Source organism: Leucopleurus acutus (assembly GCF_964270905.1).
Source record: "Leucopleurus acutus genome assembly, chromosome: 4".
Taxonomy (NCBI): domain Eukaryota; kingdom Metazoa; phylum Chordata; class Mammalia; order Artiodactyla; family Delphinidae; genus Leucopleurus; species Leucopleurus acutus.
The window spans coordinates 107,857,663-107,876,061 of NC_139146.1; the positions used below are offsets into that span (position 1 = coordinate 107,857,663).

At 35.0% G+C, this 18,399-nt stretch overlaps 1 long non-coding RNA gene across 1 annotated transcript in view; it reads left to right on the forward strand.

The window, feature by feature from the left end:
* Nucleotides 1-2,459: 2,459 nt before the first annotated feature.
* LOC309961476 overlaps nt 2,460-18,399 on the forward strand; it is a 205,909-nt gene continuing 189,969 nt past the window's right edge. The window contains exons 1-2 of the long non-coding RNA XR_014326187.1: nt 2,460-2,596; nt 2,754-2,904. This is a non-coding gene — a long non-coding RNA (uncharacterized lncRNA). The remainder of the gene's footprint in view (nt 2,597-2,753; nt 2,905-18,399) is intronic.

Here is an 18,399-nt window from a genome sequence, read left to right on the forward strand (position 1 = left end):
CTCCACACCACTTGTCATCATTTGATCTGTGCATGAATCCACTTGCTACTTGAGACCACCTCCATTTCCGTGTTTTCTTGTTTATGACCTTACTCTCCAGAAGGAGAACCTAAGCTCCATAAGAGATGAACTTAATGCTTTTGCAATAACTCCTGGCCTCAGTGCCTAGAACAATGTGGCACATAGTAGAAACTCAGCAAATATTTGCCCAGTGAAAATTTCATTTCCATTACCCTATTAGTTTCTCCTGCATCCTTTTGCAGGTCAAGTTGCTAAAACTTTAACCTTAGCTCCCATTCTTCTTTTGCGCTTTTTTTTTCCTCCTTTCCACTGATCCTACCTTAACTAAAAGGCCAATCTACGTATTTTTTCATTTCATGTGGGAGGAAAAATTTTGAAAAAGCCTCTTATTTACCATTGGCTGCACTATTTTAATATACATGCAGGTTCCATGGTATCTGTTCCATGGATACCACATATCCATGGTATCAATGTGGATTTTTAAGAAATCTGGGTCTGAGCACTAACAAAGACTAAAATATGGTACAAAATGGTACATTTACTTTTTGGTAAAGTTAAATCCACCCATTCTTCTATTTTCATTAGCATGATAATTTTTCGTCTTTAAAATATTTTATTTTTAAAATATAAGCATATGTAATTTTATATAAGTGCCCAAATTATATCATTCTGTTGCAATTAAATTCTTAATTCTTCAATTTCCTTTCTTAATTGCCTCTGCCCACTCTTTTCCTCCTGTTTCCAAATCACAAGTAACCCATGTTAGCAACTGAGTTCTATTATTGTAGATTTTCCTATGCTTTTATAACATGTATAAAATCATGTATACGTATGCAAGCATGTTTGTGTATACACATATGCACATCAATCTTTTTGTCACATTTTCAAAAATGTATATCTTATTTTTCTTATTCATTAATACCTTGTGAAAAACCCTCCATTGCAACTATAATAGATAAAAATTAAAAATTAAAATATCTGTATATTACATGATATGAATAATAATGAATTTGACTGATCCCCCCCCTTTTAAACATTTACTCTGTTGCCAGTGGGTTTTATTTATCCAGTTTTATGACAAAATGAGGCTATCATAAAAATAGTTTATGTTTTTATTTCTAAGTTCAAGAGGTAAAAATATTTTCAAATTTTAATGTATATTACCATATTGCTTCTAAAGTATTACAAATACATTTTCACCAGAAAATACTCTTTACTCATGTCCCCACAGCCATAGATGTTGTAACTCTTTAATTTTTAATTGTTACATTAATTTGAATCTCTTAACTTGTGAAACTGAGTATCTTTTCATGTTTTTCAGACATTTGGACTTTCTCTTATGTAAACTGTTTAATCCATATACTTGTTGATTTTTCTGCTGGGTTATTTGTCTTTTTCTGATGAATTTATGTGTTCCTTGAAAACTGTCAATATTAACTCATATAATATTTTCCGTATTTTCTACTGTCATTATACATAACTTATACTATGCACATTTATTTTTATAATGAAAATATTTAATTTTTATTATGTGAATTTTAAGATTTTGGTATTGATTAATATGATTTTCCCTATTCCTAGGTTAGGCATGTAGTCTTCTCGATTTTATTGAAAGATTCTCATTTTTTAATGTTAACATTTGTACTTAATTCAAGTGAATTTTTAAAATTCACTTAAAAACCCAGTATACTACAAGACAGTGGGCAAACTTTTCCTTTTTCTGTGTGGATTATTGAATGTTTCATTCTTCCCCACCAAATTGAAATATCACTTTCATCATATATTAAAATTTCATATATGTATTTCTATGTTCTGCTTCACTGCTCTATTTTTCCATTTCTATGGCAATTCCAAATTGCTTTGTTTACGTTTTCAATGGAGTGTTTTTCTGATGTTTTATAAAGCATGTCTTCTCACTATTCTTCCTCATAATTTTCCTGGTCTTCTAGGGCATTTATTCTTCCCTCTGAGCTTTTTATCATATTCCAAAACAAATTCTGTGATCTGCTTTTCAAATATTTTCTGCAAATGAAGTTTTGTCTATACATGTTTTAAATGCAATTATATTCAAGCTATTAACTTGGGGACACTTGACATTTATTTAAATGATTAAAATTTTCCTTCCACAAATACGGTGTTTTACTCAATTTGTCAGATTAAAAAATCTTTTAGTAGGATTTTATTTTTTATGTAATTTGTTTTATATTCTATCTTTCCTGTTAAATGTATTTCTACGTACCCTATATTTTGGTTACTGCTGTAAACTGGATTTTTTTTTCATTTTAATTTCCAGGTGCTTATTGCTAATACTAAAGAAGGCTACTTTCTTTTTTAGTATAATATGTTTTGAGCCACCAGTTAACTAATTCCTTCAATTAATTATAGTAGCTATTTACTAGAGAGTATTAGGCAGTTTTTTTGGAATAAAATAGTGTTATCAGCAACAAGGAGACGGTTTTGTCTCTTTTCAATGTTTTTACCAAATATACAATATTATTGTCATTGTACACTTATTATAATCCCCTGAGGCAAAGTTGAACAATGATCAAAAATAATAATGCGGGCTTCCCAGGTGGTGCAGTGGTTGAGAGTCCGCCTGCCGATGCAGGGGAAACGGGTTCATGCCCCGGTCCGGGAAGATTCCCACATGCCGCGGAGCGGCTGGGCCCATGAGCCGTGGCCGCTGAGGCTGCGTGTCCGGAGCCTGTGCTCCGCAACGGGAGAGGCCACAGCAGTGAGGGGCCTGCGTACCGCAAAAATAATAATAATAATAAAATAAAATAAAAAAATAATAATGCTATCAGGCATGATAATCAAATTTTGCTTAAAATGAGAGTCTTACAACATTGTAGTTTAAAATAGTTTGCTTGGTTTGGGGTGCGTGTTCCTTTTTTTTATTTTTTGGTACGTGGGCGTCTCACTGTTGTGGCCTCTCCCATTTTGGAGCACAGGCTCCGGACGCGCAGGCTCAGTGGCCACGGCTCACGGGCCCAGCCGCTCCGCGGCATGTGGGATCTTCCCGGACCAGGGCACGAACCCGTGTCCCCTGCATCGGCAGGCGGACTCGCAACCACTGCGCCACCAGGGAAGCCCGCATGGTCTTTTTTAGTACTTATTTTACTTCTATTCCTTTTGCATGTATTTTTTTATTAGTAATGCTAACTTTTTAAAAATTATTAATATAATCACATAATTTATATTTCTTAATTTGTTGATGTAATAAATTATGTTGATGGATTTCCTGACATTTAATCATCCTTGTATCCCTAGAATAAGTCCTTGCTGATTATTCTTTTTTCTTATTCAATCTGAGATTTCTCTAGAAATGAGCTTGTTAGAAGTGTCTAAAAGCATCTTTTAGTATATTATTATATTCTATTTGATAAGCTTTTAAAAATCTGCCTTTATATTCTCTGAATCCATATAAATGAGATTGATGAGGTGTTGGTAGTATAGTGGTTAGCATAGCTGCCTTCCCTATAAATGACAGTAATATATTTATATTACTATCTATATTATCAAGTTTTTGTATTATATTCATGCTTAATATGTATAAAATACATAACTAATGAGAACCTGCTGTATAGCACAGGGAACTCTTAGTGCTCTGTGGTGACCTAAATGGGAAGGAAATCCAAAAAAGAGGGGATATATGTATACATATGGCTGATTCACTTCGCTGTACAGTAGAAACTAACACAACATTGTAAAACAACTATACCCCAATAAAAAATAAAATAAAGGTGTCTGTACTATAAAAAAGTAATTTGAGGAATTTTCTGTATTTTTCTGTTGTCTAGATTTTAAATAATTTTGGAATTGTCTGTTCTTTAAAGGTTTAATAGAGTTCTTCTCTGAACCTTGTTATTTTACCATTTAATTATTTTTACATTTACTTCTGCTAGTCTAGTCAAGTTTACTATTTCTTTTTGGGAAAAATTTTGTTAAATTAAAGTGTTAAGAAATCATCCATCTAGGTATTTGCAATTGTTGCCATAAATACAAATATTCTCCTATAAATTATTTTTCTGTAGCATAATATTTTTATTACATAAAATTTTTTATCTCATTATTTTGTTCTTTTGCCTTTGTCTTTAATAAGGCTCAAGAGAAGTTTATATAATTTTGTTGAGTTTTTCAAAGACTCAGCTTTTTAAAATGTATTTTTTCGTTTGACAAATTGTTTTTATTCATTCTATCTTCCTTATTGCTTTCCCTATTATTGATAATTGGTAATTTTGATAATTTTGACTGATATTATTGGTAATTTTTCTAATTTCTTCAGATAAATATTTCAAGTTTTTTTATTTTTGTAATTTCTACTAAAGTTAAGGCAATATATTGTTTTAAAAACTATTTTTCATTGCTTTCTAGAGTTTTTTTTCTTTTTTTTATACGTTATTTAAACTGAGGTTTATCTAGAAGTGTTTTTGTTAGTTTCCAAATGGTTAGCATGTGTTACTGACCTTTTAATTATTTATATCTAATTTTATTATAGCCAAAGAATATGGCAAGTATACATAGGTAACTCTGAAAATCAATACAGAGACCACAAGCCAATAAAAAATAAGCAAGGAAAATGAATACGTGAATGATACGTGAACATGTAAAAAAAGGAGATGCTCCAACTCACTAGTAATCAGAGCATTCAAATTAAAACAAGATAGAATGACATTAGCACAATGGATGAATAAGACATCCCTTGCAATATATGCTCCACTCAACAACAACAATTTGGCATTCATCTGTGGACAAAAGTTCCTTTGTGGTAACTGTGGGATCCAGCTAGCAGACTGTGAAACCCCAGTGCAGTCCAAGAAGGAAGAGAGTTGTTTTGAGAAGACAGGGACAGGCCTGTACTCAGGCAGCTGCCTTGTGAACCCTGGCCCTGGCTGCATACCAGAAGCGACTTTGTACCCCTGAATGTCCAGCTACAGCCCTGTCTGGCTTTTGTTCGGTCAACACCATATACCAAGGGACCTGGGAGGAGTCTCACACACTCATGCATCAAGTTATAGACATACAGACCTCGGTGCCATTTCTGGATGCTGTGAACCTGGACGTGGCCTGTGAACTGGCTCCAGCCCCTCTGGGCCCTGAACCAGGAGTATCTGAAGAACACTGATTCAGCCAATCACCCACATGTGAGAGAGCCTCTAGGGAACTCCAGGAGTCCAGTGGTTCTAGCACACCATTGGGAAAATACCAGGTATTAGACACATTGAAGACAGTAAGAGGAACAGGTTGACTTTATTCATACCACCCTGCCCCCAGGAGGCAGAGCTGAGTCCCAAGAGAGCCCTTCTTGGCCCATGTTTTCTGCTGTGGGGAAAGTGAGAGCATTGGAGTGAGTACCTGGCTTCCCCAGCTGCATGGGATGCTGCCGAAAAGGCTCATTCATCCCTTGCCCCATTCAGAGTACTGAGTCATGAACTGCATGACTCGAGGGCAATGAGCAGCTAGGAGAACTCCAGCCAGGGCTCAAAACAGACGGGGATCCTACTTCCCACATCACAGACTCCATTGGGAGGCCTGCCTATAAACCACTGGGGAAGCTTCCCCTGTGGATTTCCCTGTCCCACTGGCACCCCCAGTACTCCACATGCCTCACCCACACACACCCACCACCCACCACATGGCCAGCTCCCTGTGTGAGTTCCAGGGACTGGAGAGAGATTTACAGAAGGTTAGTGGGCACATACAATAAGCTGGCCCAAACATGTAGACCTTGGAGAGACAATAAACGAGCACTTAGCACTGTCCTTGGGAAAACAAAAAGGAGACTGTCAGCACTCAGCCTGGCTTGGCAGGATCAGAAGGTCTATAAGCTTAAGGATTCTGCCACAAAGGGAGCAAGAAGTGTGGAGAAAGTATATCCACAGAGGGCATGCAAATTCCTCAAACCCTAGCAGGGCTGATGGAAGGTTTCATACTGAAGTGAGTCAACAAACACTGGAGATGACTGCTACTTCAAATGTGACGATATCAACACAAGACGTGCAGGAATATGAAAAATTAAAGAAACATGACGCCACCAAAGAAACACAATAATTTTCCAGTAACTGACCCAAAAGACATGGAGATTTGTGATTTACCCAATAAAGAATTCGAAATAGCTGTTTTGAAGAAATTCAATGAGCTACAAGAAAACCCAGAAAGAGAATTCAATGAAATCAGGAAAATAATACATGTATAAAATGAGAAGTTTAACAAAGAGACAGAAATCATAAAAAAAGGAACTGAACAGAAACTCTGGAGCTGAAGAATACATGAAATGAAGAGTGTAGTAGAGGGCTGCAGTAACAAAATTGATCAAGCAGAAGAGATGTGAAGTAGAGGACAGGACCTCTGAAAGTATCCAGTCAGAAGAGAACAAAGAAAAATGTGTGCAAAGAGTGAAGAAAGCCTATGAGATATCAACTCACCTGTTAGAATGGAGTATCAAAAAGACAAGAGACGTGTTGGTGCAGATGTGGAGAAAAGGGAACTCTGTGCAATACTGGTGGGAATATAAATGGGTACAGCCACTATGGAAAACAGTATGAAGGTTCCTCAAAAAATTAAAATTAGACCTACCATATGATCCAGTAGTCCCATGTCTGTTTATATATTCTAAGGAAATTAAATCACTACCTCAAAGAGATATCTGCATCCCGATGCTCAATGTAGCATTATTCATAATGACCAACATATTGAAACAACTTAAGTGTCCATCCAAAGATGAATGGATCAAGAAGATACAGCAAATATATACATTGGAATGTTATTCAGCCATGAGAAAGAAGGAAATCCTGACATTTGCAACCACATGGATGGACCTTAAGGGCATTATGTTCAGTGTAATAAGTCAGAGAAAGACAACTATTGTATGATTTCACTTACATGTGCAATCTGAAAAAACTGAACTCATAGTAAAAGAGAGTAGAATGGTGATTGCCAGTGGCTGGGGGTCAGGGAAAATGGGGAGATTTTGGTCAAAGCATACGAACTTCCAGTTGTAAGACTAAGTTGTGGGGATCTAATGTTCAGCATGGTGACTACAGTTAACAATATTGCTTTATATACTTAAAAGTTAAGAGAGCAAATCTTATATGTTATATGTTCTCACCATCAAGAAAAGGGGTAATTATGTGAGGTGATGCAGGTGTTAACTAACCATACTGTGATAATCACTTTGCAATACATATGTACATTGAATTATCAAGTTGTATACATTAAACTTACACAATGCTACTATATGTGAATTATCTTAATAAAGCCAGAAAAAAGTAAAAAAATAAATAAAATCAATGTAGAGACATTTGAACCCAGCCTTAAAGAGGGACTGAGCTATATGGAATATTACACAGCTGATTCCCCCTTGAGCTCTCTGGCTTATATTTCTTTAAAATGTTATTTTGGACTTTAAAGGAAAAATATCTTTGTTCTTGAGTACCCAGGGAGACCCAATGCCATGTTTATATGTAACCTGAACCAGGATTATGTGGAGGCCAAATCTAGGTGATTAATAAAATAAAAATTTTAAATGAAGCTAGAAAAAAATTAAAACAAGGTGTCTTTTTATAACCATCAGATTGAAAAATTTTAGAAATTCTATCAAAGCCAAGTACTGATGAGAATCTGGAGCAATGGAGACTTATTTAGTTTGATCACTTTGGAAAGTGATCAGATTTGGTAAAATTAAAAATGTACATGCTTGATGTATGTGGATAAGGAGACATGTATTAAGTCTCGTTGTCATACAATGTTAATTACAGTATTATCTGTAATTGAAAATGGAAACAACTTAAGTCAGTAGAAAATGGGTAAATATTCATATGATGAATACTACAGCTAGGTCAAAGAGCAGCTGCCATGCCTTGGTTAATGGAGAGATTCTAGAAGGATTTGAGTCCTGCTCTCTCATAACTTTAGAGAGCTATTTGTCCTTCCTCTGTTGCTGCTCTGTAAAACATGGATAATAATACCTACCTCAAGAGTTAAGTATAGAACAAGTTAATCCATGTAAAGTATTTAGAACAGTGGCTGCTACACAGAAAGAATTCATTAAATGTTCATTATTATTATTCAGAGAGTAAAAAGAATGAACTAGATCTATCTATAAGCACATGGAATAATCTTGAAAACACTATACTGAGTTCAAAAGAAAAAAGTTGCAGAATTAAATATACACTATGATAACTGGAAATCAGTAATAAACCAAATCTCCACAAATCAATACATTTTAATGGTTGCAAATGTTTGTAGGGAGAATGTAAAACACAAAATGAAATCATACATAATAAGAGCCTCATAACGATTGCCTGAAACCAAAAGGACAAAGCAGTAGGAGGCTTTACTTCATATTATGTTTCATTCATAAAATAACAGTCTTGCAACAAATAAGACAGACATTAATACTTGTCAATACGTAAGTCTTACCTGTAATATTATGACCTTTATATTTAAAATGTTTCAAAACAATAAAAAGATAAAAATGTGGTAAAAATTTAAAGCTGAAAAACTTAAAATTGAAAAGCCAGACACATGTGGGAAAAGTTTTATAAAAATGTAAAAAGGATTAAAATATTATTTAATAAAGATCTCATGTAAATCAGTAAGAAAAACACTAAGATCTCATGTATTAATGGACAAGTTTCATGAAAAAGCAATTATAAAAGAGAAAATGTAAATGGCTTAAAATACATAAAAAGATTCTGCCATTTCACTAATAATTTTTAAAATGTTTGTTGAAGCAAAAATATACAATTTTATTGCTCTCTCATATAACCAAATTAAAAAAAAATTATATTAGTGAAACAGTCACTGTATATGTTGCAGGTGTAGCACTGTAAAGTTTTAGATAATATCAAAATAATTTAGTGTAGATATAAAGGTATTTTATATAGTATTTATATAGTATTTAGTCACTGGGAAAAATTTTGACATACAATTGAATATAAATTGACACTATTTCATTGCTAGTAAATCAAAAATGCTGAATAAAAAACTCCATAAACAATAATGTTTGGTTATGTCAGTATATATTTAACATCCATTGCCCTTAGGGTACCATCCAAGTTTTATTACAGCCTAAAATGTCCTTTTTGATTTGGTCCAAACCTATATATTACGTAGCGCTTTCCTTGCACTATGCTACCTCTCCATCTCTAGGCTGTAGCCACAGTGAACTTCTGCCAGACTCTGTTTCCTCTTGGTTTTGGTGAATATTGATTTCTGCAGTCCTTACTGACCTCCTCCCACCTGCCCATCCCCTGCCTAAATTTAATGACTCATCCTTCAGGTACTGACTTAATCTTTTTCCCACAGGAGATCTGTCAAGTCCAGGTTAGACAGATTTCTCTGATATGCTTGCCCTAGAGCTCAGGGTCCCCACTCATACAACTCATCATCCTTGTAGTTAATTTGTGTTTGTCTTTTATGCAGGACTATTAGCTTTATGTAGGCTGGCAAAATCTGAGTATTGTGTTTAGTTAATAGGAGAACATACTGAATGAATGCATGAATTAATGTATGAATGAATGAATAAAAATCATAGAAAGATGCTGACATGTTAATAGTGTGGGTTCTATAAGGTTTTAAAATTAATAATAACTTCCTTTCTGTCCACCTGAGTTTGGAGCTATTTAGAGATACATGCAGAAGTAAGGTATAGAGACATCAAAATATTAGCTTTATACCCTCCCTACACTGTTGGTGGGAATGTAAATTGGTGCAGCCACTACAGAAAACAGTATGGAGGTTCCTTAAAAAACTAAAAATAGAGCTACCATATAATCCAGCAATCCCACTACTGGGCATATATCCCGAAAAGATGAAAACTCTCATTTGAAAAGATACATGCACCCCCATGTTCACTGCAGCACTGTTTACAACAGTCAGGACATGGAAGCAACCTAAATGTTCATCAACAGGTAAATAGTAAAGAAGATGTGGTACATATGTACAGTGGACTATTACTCAGCCATAAAAAAGAAAGAAATAATGTCATATGCAGCAACATGGATGGACCTAGAGATCATCATACTAAGTGAAGTAAGCCAGACAGTGAAAAACAAATATTATATGATACTACTTATATGTGGAATCTAAAAACTAATACAAATGAACACTTACAAAATTGAAATAGAGTCCCAGACATAGAAAACAAAATTATAGTTACCAAAGGGGAAAGTGTAGGGGGAGGGATAAATGAGGAGCTTTTGATTAATAGATACATACTACTATACAGAAAACAGATATACAGTAAGGACCTACACTACAGCACAGGGAACTATATTCAACATCTTGTAATAACCTATAATGGAAAAGTATCTGAAAAACAATATCCCTATCTATCTATCTACCTACCTACCTATCTACCTATCTATCTATCTATCTATCTATCTATCTATCGGGTTGGCAAAAAGTTTCATTCAGTTTTTTCCATAAGATGTCTCTAGTAGCACTTAGTTGTCTTTAAGTTCATTAGAAACAATTTTGTTAGATTCCATGTGACAGCTGTCATATCAGCGTGCATTTAAAAAAGACATTAAAATTGGTGAATTTTTGTGTAACCATTTTAATATTGAAGAAGAAAAAAGCAACATTTTTGGCATATCATGCTTTATTATTTCAAGAAAGCTAAAAACACAACTAAAATGCAAAAAAGATTTGTGCAGTGTATGGAGAAGGTGCTGTGACTGCTCGAATGTGTCAAAAGTGGTTTGTGAAGTTTTGTCCTGGAGATTTCTCTCTGGACGATGCTCCATGGTTTGGTAGACCAGTTGAAGTTGATAGCGATCAAACTGAGACATTAACTGAGAACGATCAACGTTATACCATGCAGGAGATAGCTGACATACTCAAAATATCCCAATTAAGTGTTGAAAATCATTTGCACCAGCTTGGTTACGTTAATTGCTTTGATGTTTGGGTTCCACATAAGCTAAAAAACCCTTCTTGACTGTATTTCTGCATGCTATTCTCTACTGAAACGTAATGAAAACGTTCCATTTTTAAAACAGATTGTGACATGCGAGGAAAAGTGGATACTGTATAATGTGGAATGGAAGAGATTGTGGGGCAAGCGAAATGAACCACCACCAACCACAACAAAGGCCGGTCTTCATCCAAAGACGGTGATGTGTATATGGTGGGATTGGAAGGGACTCCTCTATTATGAGCTCTTTCTGGAAAACCAACAATTAATTCCAACAAGAACTGCTCCCAATTAGACCAACTGAAAGCAGCACTCGACGAAGAGCGTCCGGAATTAGTCAAAAAAATGCATAATCTTCTGCCAGAATAACTCAAGACCACATGTTTCTTTGATGACCAGGCAAAAACTGTTACAACTTGGCTGGGAAGTTCTGATTCATCTGCCGTATTCACCAGCCATTGCACTTTCAGATTTCCATTTATTTCAGTCTCTACAAAATTTTCTTAATGGAAAAAATTTCCATCCCTTGGAAGACTGTAAAAGGCACCTGGAACAGTTCTTTGCTCAAAAAGGTAAAAAGTTTTGGAAAGATGGAATTATGAAGTTGCCTGAAAAATGGCAGAATGTAGTAGAACAAAAGGGTGAATACATTGTTCAATAAAGTTCTTGGTGAAAATGAAAAATGTGTCTTTTACTTTTTACTTAAAATCTGAAGGCACTTTTTGGCCCACCCAGTATCTATCTATCTATCTGAATCACTTTGCTGTACACCTGAAACTAACACAGTATTGTAAATCAACTATACTTCTATAAAAAGAATAGCTTCATTACTGATGAAACTGCTGATTGAGAATGTGGTGAGGCTGTGGGCAAGGGGGTTTGCTATAAAAGTTATTCCTAAATTAGACAGTTTTCCACTTAATTCCTCAAACACAGGGAGACAACCTAGTTCATAAAATTTTTATGAACACAGAGCATATGATCCTTTATAGGCAGCAAGTTCCAAAAGAGAGTAATAAAAAGGCCAGAGATTCTTAAGTTCATTTTTTTCTCCCAAACTCCGAGTCTTATCAGAGGAGGAGTGAGTGAAGACTCATAAGGTTCATCTGAGAAAAGCTCTCTCCATGTGGAAACATCAGACGGAAGGAATGTTATCTCTAGCGATAGTAATTTGGGTTTTCCTTTTTTGTTTACATTTTCTAATTATCAATCATTCTTTTTAATTGGAAAAAATAATTCTTAAAACATAAGTTGCAACAGTTAATTTTTCTTTGCTACTTATTTTCTCACAAGTGTTAGTTGAACCAATCTGCAATACATTTATACCCATATAAAACTGTAGCTCTCATGTGAGAGAATGAAAGGAGCACCTAATAGAAAAATAAACAAATTTCTTGGGAATATCTAAAAGAAAAATATCCATATTAATGATTTACAACTGCACAGGGATAGCCTTTTGTGTGAGAAAATTACGTTTTAAATGAAGTGATTGGTGCTTAGAGATATGAGTACTCTTTCTTTACAGTACTTTGGTAATGTGACCAAAATTTTTTTCCCTTATCTCCTTTTTCCAATATTTTCACACTGTTTTTCCACTAGCAGTCAGCAATCATGCATTTTATTGGAGCTAATGTGAATTTTATAGCTAGAAAGAACATTAGACGTAATTTTGATTTTTCTTTTTTTTTTAATAGATTATCCAACTAAAATATATAAATATTAAGTCATATAATTTAAGGACAGCCAAGATGAGGAGTGAAATTTCTTATCCTCCACCTTGATGTCTTCTCTGCTTTAGAATACTGCCATCTACTGCAGTTCACAACTTTTGAGGATCTTAAAGGAAGAAATGTAGGGAAGTCCATAGCAATAAAGCTTTCAATAAAGAAAGGGAAGAAAGTTGCCATTCCCCTAAAAACTATGAGTAAAGCATTATGGGTAGTACTACTAGGTCAACTGACCTTTTCTCTGTGGAACATGTTATTAAAATTGAAAGTACTTATGTCTTATATTCAAATATTTTTAAAACCTACCTTTTAACCTTATGTTTGATGGTTTCAGTGCTCTGTTGCACAGCATAATTAGGTATTTTTCTACACAAGTGAGTAACAAGGATAACACTTCAAAAATAAAACTGTTTGCACTTAGAGCACCTCCTCTTAACATTGTTGTTTGGAAACAAGAGCCGTACATTTAGTAGATAGAATCTGATAACACTCAGTTTCAAGGCTGGGTTGCATTTTTGGTTAGCCTTTTGTTAGACCTAGAGAGCAGTTTTCAACTTTGTGTCCTCATAAAGGTTATCTGTGTGTTCCAATGGATTCAGTACGAACAAAATTTTAATTTAGCTTGCCAGGGTATAGTGCAATAATATTTTTGAGGGTGGTCATTTTGGTAAATATGGGCAACAGGGCCTAGGAAATTATCTTTTAGCTAAAGCTATAGAAAACAGACTGCTCTCCATCTTTAGAGTATGTCGTTTATTTTAAACAGCTGGGAAATGTTTGGTGGGAGAATTTTTTAAATCTGTTGCAACTTTAGACTTGAACATGATAGGATTTGATAACTAAGAGATTAATCTTACAAAGCTGTGCGCCACAAGCTGTGTTCTCTTGGGTATTATAAATTCATGTTTATATCAAGAATTCCAGATATCAATTATTAGATATTGCAGATCATATATTAGACAAAGACAGATGTAGCCTTTCAGATGAAGTAGATACAAGCGCAATATAGAATAAAACTAAAGTCACACATTAACTTAGTGGGCTTTATTTAAATAGAATACCAAAAAGTTGGTGGGAAAAGTCTTCAACATTTTTGGTTTATTTTCAATGAGAACAATTATTTTATAGACGTATAATTAAAATTGTTCTCACGTTAGCATCTCCTTAGCTGGAAAACCAATACCATAGTGACTTTTCTTTGTCCATCTATGCAAGGCACTAATATATGCATAGAAGACAAAACTGTTAAAATTTTCCTTTTTTTATATTACCATTATCCGTAAAGGCTGACCAAGTGTGAATGCAGTAATTGTAGAAGAAATAATTTGATATTATTAGTGATAAATCTCATAAGTTATAAGAGAAGGGACTTAATAGAGCACTAGTTTCACTTAAAGTGCGTTATCCACTTGCACTGGAGTTACTTAAAAGATGGTAACAAGTTTTTTTCTTCTTCCCACAACTATCCCATCTAGTGTGTTATTTCTGCACATCAATTATGAAGTTTAACCCTAGGTTAAAGCACATTTTCCCTTTAGGAAGGCTGGTTTATTTTTAAAACAATATGTAGGCTATATCCAGGGTAGTCAGGTTAAGGGCTCTGTGTATAAGTCTGAGTCTCCAAACTGTACAGACCAACAAGAACAAATAATATCACATAGTATACCATTGCCATTAGCCAGAAGACAGAGACTGCTACAAACAAAGCTATCTTTAACCAGAAAACAACAGACACCGATTTCCAGTAGAGATGTTTCTCAAGGTTCCCCCCTCAACCCTTTGTGGAGAGCAAAGTGGATCTGGGGTGGGGGTGGGGTGGAAACAGCATGGAAAAGAGAACTGGAGAACAGGGAGCCTAAGATTGTACTAAAATTATATCCAGAAAGAGAAATTTTGTCCTAGGAGTAAAAATACTTAAAATGTCAATAGTACTAGTAATATTTACAAGAAAAGTATTCTTTAATATCTATCAGTAAAAGTTTTATAGTTTTAAGTGTATGAGTTTTACACATCTTTTCTTATATTTATTCCTATATATTTCATTTTTTGATTCATTGAAAATCAAGCAGTTTTTTAAATTTTACTTTCTAGTTGTCCACTACCAATATATAGAAATAAGTTGATATTTGTACATTGACCTTATATTCTAAGACTTGCTAAATTAGTTTTTTAGCTAACTTATTATTTAAGGTGGATTTTCATAGATACGGGATTTCTCTCTCTTTTCGCATGAAAAGATGCTCACAATCCTGAGTCTTCATGAAAAAAGCAAGCTAAAAACTATAGACCCCTCTATACCATGCACTCTCAATGGGGGTGCTATCACCTCCAAGGGAGTAAAAAATTAGTCTTTGGGGGAGGTAAAAAAATATTTCTCTTTTTATGTATAAAACACAAATATACATACATAGATGTAAATCAAAGATATACACAGTACAAAACAGATGGTATGAAAATTTTATGGTGGGTGATTATGAAAATAATATCTAAGATGGCTCTGGGTGGGAGGGCGGAATGACAAAAATGGTTGTGAAATTCTGCTCTACTCCAATGTTCCAGTAAATGGAATTAAAAAGACTGACCAATAGTAAGTGTTGATGAGGATGTGTAGGAACTGGAACTCTCATGCATTACTGGTAGAAATGCACAAAGGATCCGTCACTTGCAAAAACAGTTTGACATTATCTCGTTAAAATTAAACACACTCAGACTGTGACTCAACATTCCCACTCCTAGATATTTATGCAAGAGAAATGTAAATATATGAACACGCAAAGACTTGTCCACAAATGTTCATAGCAACATCATTCATAATAGCTAAAAAGTGGAAACAATTCAAATGTCCTTCAATTGGTGAATGTATAAACAAATCTGGTATATACATACTTTGGAACGCTACTCATTAATAAAGAGTAACGGACTCTTGATACATGCAAAGCATCAACGAATCTCTGAAACATTATGCTAAGTGAAAAAAGTCAAATCTTAAAACACATACTGTTTGATTTTAAGTGAAATTAAAAAAAAAAAAAAACACCAAAACTATAGTGGTAAATAGCAGATCAGTAGTTTCTTGGGGCCAGGGTTGGGGAGAAGAGATTTACTGGAAAGAAGCACTAAAGAACTTTTTAGAATGACAAAAAAAAGATTCTATAACTTTACCATGGTGATAATTACATGACTATAAGAAATTGCCCAGTGCACTAAACTACACACTTAAAATGGGTGAATTTTATTGTATATAAATTATACCTAAATAATACTGCAAAAAAACCCACATTATAACTCATTGAATAATAGAAGAATCTGTAAGTGCATACGGAAATAAACAAAAGTTCTTCCTTATAATAGATTGCTAATTAATAAATATAGAAGAAATTGTGGAATTAAAAACACACCATTTGGCAACCACCATCATAATAACTGACTCAGACAGGAATCATCAATGAAGGTTAACACTGGTGGGTGAAGGTTTACTGACCGTATCAGTTTCCTAGGGCTGTTGTTAACATATTACCATGAATTTGGAAACTTAAAACAACAGAAATTGATTCTCTCACAGTTCCGGAAGCCTGATGCCTGCAATCAAGGAGCAGGCAGGACCATGCTCCCTCTGAAAGTTCTAGGAGAGAACCCTTCCTTGTTTCTCTCAGTTTCCGGTGGCCCAAGCACTCTTGGCCTGCTGTGGCATAACTCCAATGTCCCTCTGGGTCTTCCCGTGGCCACCTTCTCTGTGTGCCTGAGTCTTCATCTGCCTTTCTCTTAGGAGGCTGCCTGTCATTGGATTTAGGACCCATCCTAAACGTGGGATGATCTCATCTGTAGCTCCTTAACTTAATCAAAAGCCCTTTTTCCAAATAAGGTCACACTTACAGGTCCCAAATGAACCTTTGGGGAGCCACAATTCAACCCACTAGAGCGAAAAATAGGATATTTACATTATCTCAGAGTATCCCCCTCAATATATGTATTTTTTAACATCTTTACTGGAGTATAATTGCCTTACAATGTTGTGTTAGTTGCTGCTGTATAACAAAGTGAATCAGCTATACGTATACATATATCCCCATATCTCCTCCCTCTTGGGCCTCCCTCCCACCCTCCCTATCCCACCCCTCTAGGTTGTCACAAAGCACCGAGCTGATCTCCCTGTGCTATGCGGCTGCTTCCCTCTAGCTAGCTATTTTGCATTTGGTAGTGTGTATATAAGTCAATGCCACTCTCTCACTTCATCCCAGCTTACCCTTCCCCCTCCCCGTGTCCTCAAGTCCCTTCCCTAAGTCTGCGACTTTATTCCTGTCCTACCCCTAGGTTCAACAGAACCTTTTTTTTTTTTTTTTTTTTTTAGATTCCATATATATCCCCACAATGTATTTTTAAGTGCAAAGAGAAAAAAGAAACTCCACAATGGAGAACCCTGGTACATGAAGGTCAACATCATCTGTAACAGTACAAATCTATAGTGTGTGCCTCCTTCTGTGAGGCCCTGAGGAGAGTACAAGGTCAGTTCTGAGGTACTTATGCCCAAAATGCAGAATGTGAATCTAATCCTGAGGAAACACTAGACAATGGAGTGACATTCTGCAATACTTTTCAGCAAGTCAAGGTTATGAAAGATAGGAAGGGAGGATGGAAAGACACAGCCAGAGAAAAATGTCTTTAGTTCTAAAGGACAGTGTTGGGAGGTGGTACTATCTGAGGAAGACCTATAAGATATAGTGTTCTATTAGTGATAATTTCCTGATTTTGATTATTGTTTTGCAGTTGTGTAGGAGAGTGAAGTATTTATGGGCATAGGGGCCTTATATCAATATCTTACTGCCAAAGAGTTCAGAAAATACTATGTATATATAGAAAGATAATGATACATATGGCAAAATGTTAGCATTTGGGGAATCTGAGTGAAAACTATATGGAAGTTATTTTTATTATTGCTGTAACTTTTCTGTAAGTCTGGAATCACTTAAAAATAAAAAAATTTAAAACTTTGAAAATATATTTCTATACTTGAGAGGAGTCTGGTCCCAGAATATCATTCTGGCTGGAACACTGATGTTATATATGCCCTGTTTTTTTGTTTTTTGTTTTTAAAAAGAAGAAAACACAAAGCTGAAGGATTTATACAATTTGATTTCAAGACTTACAAATATATATTAGTCAAGACAATGTGATATTGGTATAGAGTTCAATGGAAAAGAATAGATGGTGGGCTTCCCTGGTGGCGCAGTGGTTGAGAGTCCGCCTGCCGATGCAGGGGACACGGGTTCGTGCCCCGGTCCGGGAAGATCCCACATGCTGCGGAGCGGCTGGGCCCGTGAGCCATGGCCGCTGAGCCTGCGCGTCCGGAGCCTGTTGCTCCGCAACGGGAGAGGCCACAACAGTGAGAGGCCCGCGTACCGCAAAAAAAAAAAAAAAAAAAGAATAGATGGTATCCAAAATAGACTCACATATATATGGTAAATTTTCAACAAAGATGCCAATATAAATGAATGGGGAAAGAGAGCCTTTTAAATAAATGGTGCTAGAATAACTGAATATTTCTGTGGGAAAAAAATGAACATCAATCTTTACCATATACCATATAGAAAAGATCAAATTGAAATGGATTTTATACATGAATGTGGAGTCTAAGATATAAAATTTATAGAATATGTAAGAATAATCCTTGAAACCTTATAGTAACTATATCTTATCTAGCACACAAAAATTATAAGTTCCCCAAACTGATAA